This window comes from Leptidea sinapis, chromosome 22, assembly GCF_905404315.1.
Source record: "Leptidea sinapis chromosome 22, ilLepSina1.1, whole genome shotgun sequence".
Classification (NCBI taxonomy): Eukaryota; Metazoa; Arthropoda; class Insecta; order Lepidoptera; family Pieridae; genus Leptidea; species Leptidea sinapis.
In genome coordinates this window covers 1,544,794-1,552,408 of record NC_066286.1, presented here as the reverse complement: position 1 = coordinate 1,552,408, position 7,615 = coordinate 1,544,794, and the positions used below count along the sequence as shown (strand labels likewise).

Genomic DNA, 7,615 nt, shown 5'->3' with positions numbered 1-7,615 from the left:
TTTTTATCAAATCAATTTCATATACGACGGTGATAGTATTTACTAATAATTTATTAGTATATCTATATATATTAAATATTAGTGATAAAACTGAGTTGAATAAACTAATTTGAGTGCATTTATGGATTTGAGGTAAATTGTCGGTATGTATAATAATTTATTTACATCGTTAATTAAAAATTATTACATTATTATCTAAAAAATATTTTTTCTCGTTTTGTTGTATTTCTGGTATATTAACAAATTTTATGCATAAATAAAAAAAAATATTTTCTATACTTGTTTATATTAACCTTAAGTGCTGAGTGTTTATACAATCTTTGATCTTAACTATTTGTTAAAATTTTATTTATTTTTCCATAAGCCAAAGAAGTATAACTTCTAACGCGTGTACATAAGTACACACTCTTTTTCACGTTCGATTCCCGGTTCAATCAGACAGTTACTTAAAAATTTATGAATGCAGTTTGAATTGTTTTTTTTTAACTAAAATAAAGTATTATTTCAGTAAAATGTTACATCTACAATATTTAAGGTACCTACTTCGTGGGGCGACCTGTATATATTGTGAAATATCAAATAAAGGCAATGATTCAATTATTTTTACCCGACTTCGAAAAGGAGGAGGTTCTCAATTCGATCGGTATATTTTTTATTTATGTATTTTCGAGATTCTTCTTTAGTTTGATGCGGAATGTTTGCCATTGGGTCCCATAAAAATTTGGTCAGTAGCTTTCAGTTTATGAATATTTTTGTTTACGTGGATGATGTTGTTATAGTTTGTGTACTGGTTTTTTATGAGTTTTCATTTAGTTTGATATACTACATTAAGATGTATACTATTTTTCCTATTAAGTTGCGCAAAGTTCGATCACTATAATTATTTTCAAACACACCACATTCCCGCACGCTCGTGTCAACGTGTGGGAAAGTTGTAGGTACTTTGCGAACGCAAAAGCATGCGCAAAATCGAACTTTGCGCACTATAATAGGAAAAATATTGTTATTATTTACCCGTTTGCCGATAAGTGGGTCTTACGCTACCTGTAATTAGTGACTTCAAATCATTCTTTGAAGTAAAATATTTGAATTTGAATAAATACCCTTAGTCTCTGTGTATTATTTACTCTGCAAACGTAGGTCTTAATGAAAGTTCCAAACGTGACCGGAAGCCATTGTTACAATACGATACCCGTTAATAAGTACAGGTGCTTTTGTTTGCAATGTCTTTGAGCAGAAAATACTAAATAAAGGCTGATATTTTCCATTTAAATCATAGAGAATTTATACCTCTAGATAGAGCATAGGTTTACCAGTGGCAGGCTCCTTTGCACCGGATGCCTGCTAGATTATGGGTAGCACAACGGCGCCTATTTCTGCCGTGAACAAGTAATGAGACTTGACATATTTTGTCTTAAAAGATGGCGCTGCAATAAAATAAAATAAAAAATCAATATGTCGTTCCTGGAAAAACCACTCAAATAAAATCATTTTTAAGCTTGCTTGTACTTAGAAGAAAGCTCCAAAACACCCGAAAAATTATTGAAAAACTATATGGGGATGAAATTAAACAAAAGAGTGTATTTAATCACTTGTTTTATAATCACTTGTTTTATTAGGAAGTATTATATCCATTCTGTACAGTAAGCAATTTTCGCGCCCAGACAATAGGGAAGGGCTACCCTCCGGGATAACGACGGGAGGGAGGTGGTGAACGATCATGCATACCACCAAAGCCGCCTGCGTTGGTTATGTGGGACTCACGTGAAACCTAAGTGCCTACCCACTAAGCACCACCTGAGCTTGACTTTGGGCAAGCCTCTAAGCCTTCATCGAAGGCGAACTTTCTCTTGGTGAGAGAGAGACGCAAGCGGAACTCCGAATATGCTATCTATTTGGGACTAGTGACATCAGAAGAATGATCACCAACGGGAGGTAAGTCTAAGTGCGCCTGATTGTCCCCGGATCCGAAGAGGTGATCCAGGTCAGACGAAAGTTGGTTAGGGGAATTGGTGAGGGCGTTTCTGGACTTGCTGGTAACAGAAAGGAGGGGGGCGGTAAAATCTGCTGCCTTCTTAATCAGTAGATTGGGGTGATTGTTTGAAGACTTGAAGTAAGTTTCAGACAAGCACTTAATGTATTGTTGGATGGTGGGGAGCTCTAAGTCCCGGTGAAGATCTGTCGTTATTGATGCACCAGTAGCGTTTAAAGCCTCTTTTTCTCTGTCTCTCATATCTATCTATAATAAAGCCATCGGAAATGTATAATCAAAGTTAATGAGTTAAAAATTAAACAATGAAGTGTTTCAATAACAATATGAGGATAATTTGGACGTAGTTCCTGAAAAACATTCCAAGCCACAAACATCACATTTTAAGGAAGTCGTGTTTAAAGTTTAATAAATATCAGTGTATTTCATACATGTGGGTTGGGCTGCTAAGTCATGATGTCATTAAAAGAGAGACAGTAGGGCTACCCTTTTTTGTCAGTCCGTTAATATGAATCACGCTACCAGTTTTGTGTGCTTAACTCAATTTCGACATGATTGTGGTTTGGAACATTTTTCTGGAACTACGTCCAATTAATCGTATTTGTGTCAACAGATTTTACAACAGATAATCTATATCTCTATGGTTTTCACATTTACATTCTCTATGCTTTATAATATAAGAAATCGGCATAATTTTTTTCAGTATTAACATGGATATAGTATGCTATCTATAAGAGATAGACATAAGCCCTCCCGGACTTTTCTGTAGATCTGCATAAAATACACAATTTCACCATACATTATTTTGTTATATCACAATTAATTAATACAAAAAATTAACAAATTATATATTTAAATCTCCGAGAACCACGCTATCCACCGGTGAGAACAGCATGACAATCGGTGTAGTATTTTTTGAGATTATTGCGAACAGACAAACAGACAGACGTGGCGGAGGACTTTGTTTTAAACAATTTGTTATGTTTTTAAAGTGATAACCCTCACTTCTAGGATTAAAACACAAATAAAATTTTATGAACGATGCGGGATTCGAACCCACGACCTCCGGCGTTCCGTGCCGGTGCTCTAAACCACTGAGCCAACGTTCGAGTATCGCCATGATATAAAATTCTGTTTGCTTTGTTCAACTCTCAGGTTGTGGCTTCATCTACAGGATCTACTTTACGGTTGATAACCTGCTCAACACCAATATTTGCATATTAGGAAATTGACTTGAGATGGCGCTCTTGTAAATCTAAACATTGTAATGTTCCGCATCGTTCATACAATTTTGTTTTTCAAATTTTGTTTGTGGACTTTGTTTTATAAAATAAAACAATCTAACAAAAATTCCGTCAAACAAAAAAGTATTGGAACGAATAATTATTGAATTCCTGTAATGATTTATCCAATTATCCTATAATTGACCACAAATTGTTATTGATATCAGTCATGACCATTAAATATCAAATATGTTATACATTGATTTTATGACAGTACGGTTATTATTTGATCATTATTATCCATGATGTTAAAAGCTGTAATTTCGATGTTACATACAGAACAAACATAAACTTGTTATGCCTACTACTCGGCTAAGTCGAGTTAATAAGTCTTTTGTGGGGCAATGTATATGCTTTTACAACAAGATCCCAGAAAATGTTCAAAACAAAAGTATTTCGATATTCAAAAGAATTGTTAAAAAACGTTTATGGTGTAAAGGTTACTATAGCATAAATGACTTTTTTAATGATTCCACAGATTGGGAGTGGAGCGATAACCCTCAGGCTATTAAATAATAAGTTGAATATATTATATTACTTAATTTTGATAAAAATAGCCCGCTAAGTTTGTTGCGCTCATTCTTCACAGCTCTGAGGCATCCTTTTTGGAAAGGGTGGTATTTTTTGACTTGCAATAACTGATGTCACATCCTATTTGAATAAAATTATTTATTATTTGAATCCCGTTTATTTATTTGAAAAACTGACGAGGTAAGCAATACTTTGACCTGATAGTGATACGCCCTGCAAATTCTTTTCGTTCTTTTTTCAGAATAGTTTAAGATATCACTTATTGAAAGTAAAAAACTACCACACTTTCGAAAAAGTATTCCTTAGACCTTAGAAGTTCGGGCGCAAGAAACTCAGCATCTTTTTTTTATTCACAAAAATATGGTTACACTGTAATATCGTACAATAAATTTTATTATTTAATATAACTTATTAACAATTGTTGAATTATACATATTTGAGTGCTGTATGTTTGTTTGAAAAAATTTTAGCGAATTCAGTAAACAGGAAAACACTTCTCTTTTCCCATCCAGGGACCCCACCAAACTACAAGTATCTTGCTGTAGAACTACATTATTTCAGAGAAACTGTTTTTGTATGTGCATAAAAATCTATAATCACATCCCAAAAATAATAAGAGAGGTATCGTCAAATAGGAATTTCTCATCTAAATTGAAAATATACCTTAGTAAAAACTGCTTATATTCATTAGACGAATATTTTCAACTAAAATCTTGACTATATATTACATAATACTGCTAATAATCTTTTGTTAAATTGATATTATTGTAACTAATGATTTAGAAATGTATTTTATAAAATTTGCACGTCATAAATGTGGCAAACATGTACTTTATAATATTTATGTAACATCAATCTAACATGTTTATGCAAATAAAAACTTTAACTTTAACTTTAATAGCCTCAGAGCGATAGCTCCATTCCCAATCCTGGCGTTATGTGGCGTTCCTCCACTGTCCGTATTTCAAGGAACTTTCTTCCACATACAACCAAGCTGTGGTATGAGCTTCCTTGTGTGGTGTTTCCAGGAGGATACAACCTCCAAAAAAAGGGCGTACACCTTCCTCAGAGGCCGGCAACGCTCCTGTAATTCCTCTGGTATTGCAATAGGGCGGCGGTGATCACTTAACACCAGGACCCTACGCTCGTTTGTCCTTCTTTTCCATAAAAAATTATAAAGTAACTTAGTGAAATACATACATTTATATTTATGCAATTTATCTGATTTACGTTCTTTGAATTATCTTCCATACCCCTTAATACATAAAATGCTATTAAATTTATAATAACCTTGAGTTAGATATTCAGGAAACTCCTCATTCAAATAATGATCATCCCGAAAGCACTCAATTATGTGTATACAACAAGCGAAGTTCACAGTATAACCCGAAAAAATTCAAAATGAAACATTTACTAAGCAATAAATTCATTTGTAGTCTCTTCAACTCGGCTACATTACCATCACAGAATCAGTTTGAAAAGTCCGCAACCCGGCTGCGTTGAAAAGTCGTACTACAATCGTTAGTTATATGTGGGCGGAGGCTTCTGAATTTGGTTACATTTCCATAGCTGAAATCAGCCCCGGTTCAACCCCGGGATCATTCATTCGTAGCTATCCGCGCGCGTTAGACGTCTCCGTTAAATTGTAGAGACTGTCTCTACGTGTTTTAAAAATAAACAAATCAAATAGGTGAGAATTTAATAATTTGCTTCGAGTTTAATGCGGGTTTGAAATAGTGAGGTTATGCTACGGTAAGTAAAACATGTTTTAATGTAAATAATGTTTAAATTACACGCGTGTTACCTTCGGAATGTCTCCGCTTCAACTTTAACTTATTTATTGTACCTACGTGTCAAGTATTAATCTATACATTTATACATATAAACAAAATTGGAGTGTCTGTTTGTAATACGTAAATAGCCGATTTTTACAACATGTATATGAATATATATATACGGTACATACACCAAAATAACATTTTTTACAATTTTTGTCTGTCTAATCTCTGAAATGGCCCTACCTATTTTGACAGGACTTTTATTAACAGATAGCTGATGTAATAAGGAGTAACTTAGGCTACGTTTATTTTAGAAAAATACTTTTTTTTTTGGTAAAAAAAATTAATGTTGCAATGTCCAAGAAACTGTCCAACTCTAAAAATAATTTATGTGGCAAAACAACGTTTGCCGGGTCAGTGAGTGCGTAAATAAAAGTGATAGTACTTTTGAACTCTGTAATGTAATTGCTGAAAAAATATACAGATTCGTTTAATGGTAAGGTAATGGAAATAATCTAGGAGTATGAAATAAATACTCGTTATTTTAAAAATAAAAATGTTAACAGCGAAAGATTTTAATAATATGAAAGTTGTCCATTTTATACGGAATTTTTGGAATAGTAATTTTATACTTATATTTGTTTTAATTGTAGTTTATCAATATATATGACGGAATTATTGAAGGCGATTTTCAAGGTCTTATATTAGAATTTAGTCGATCTTTCTAAGATGAAAAATTTCAGAGATTAATATGCTTGATAAATACAAAAGTTGCGTTTACTTTTAAATAATACAAGCTGATCTGACAGACGCTGTTCTGTCAATAGAAAAAAGATATGTGCCTATGTATTCGGCAATAATGTAGTCTATAGCCATCGGAAATTAATCTAATATTGTAGTATTGCTGTCATCTCTGGTCTGGCGCACCCCAGTATCAGCTCGATCCATTTGACCGCGTGCAACGTAGAGCAGCTCGAATTGTCGGGGACCTAGCGCTCTGTGTAACTGCTGGATCACTTGGCGTTGCGTAGAGACGTCGCTTCATTGTGTGTCTTCTACCGCATTTATCACGGGGAGTGTTCCGAAGAGCTGTTCAACCTGATTCCTGCCGCCGAATTTCACCTTCGCACGACACGCCACAAGTTACGATATCATCCCCACCATCTGGATGTGTGGCGGTCTTCCACAGTGCGGTTTTCAAGGAGCTTTCTTCCTCGTACTACGAAGCTGTGGAATGAGCTTCCTTGTGCGGTGTTTCCGGGACGATACGACAAGTACCTTCAAGAAAAGCGCGTACACCTCCCTTAAAGGCCGGCAACGCTCTTGTGATTCCTCTGGTGTTGCAAGAGAGTGTGGGCGGCGGTGATTACTTAACACCAGGTGACCCGTACGCTCGTTTGTCCTCCTATTCCATAAAAAAAAATATATAAAATTCTCGCTTGATCGATTCTCATGAAATTTTGTGTGCATATTGGGTAGGTCTGAAAATCGAACAACATCTACTTACATCCCCCTTAATGTTAAGGGTAGTCCACCCCTAAATGTTTTTTTAATTCTTAGATAAATTATTTATTTTTTATGATACATTAAAAAATGCATACAACTTCAAATTTTCACCCGTCTACGATCAACACCTATTTTTTTATAGCGTTTTTTATATTATTCTGTTCCCTTCCAGCAAAAGGGTTGCAAGATGGCAATCGAATATAATAATTATTGCAACACGATAATATTTGGTAGGTCTGTGAATCGGTCGTCATCTATTTTTTATACCCCAAAAATTTTAATTAAGTATTGAATTTTTTACTTTATATGGCAATACGTTTGCTGGGGCAGCTAGTGAGTTTATAATATGTAGTTATAAACTGATAAGTATTAATATCGTATTTGTGTAACTAGCTTTTACATTACCGCTTTATAATTGCAAATTTTTATAGTATTAAAATGGACATAGTATGTTATCCTTAAGAGATAGACATATTATGTCATCACAGACATTTCTGTAGAACTATATAAGATACATAATTCCACCA

The 7,615-nt window shown here is 34.1% G+C and overlaps 1 protein-coding gene across 2 annotated transcripts in view; it reads left to right on the top strand.

Annotated features, from left to right (window-relative positions):
- The first annotated feature begins 5,414 nt into the window (after positions 1-5,414).
- LOC126971009 (calbindin-32) overlaps positions 5,415-7,615 on the top strand; it is a 111,362-nt gene continuing 109,161 nt past the window's right edge. For both annotated transcript variants that reach the window (XM_050817181.1, XM_050817180.1), the window contains exon 1: positions 5,415-5,556. The gene's annotated coding sequence lies outside the window, so the exon portion shown is untranslated. The remainder of the gene's footprint in view (positions 5,557-7,615) is intronic.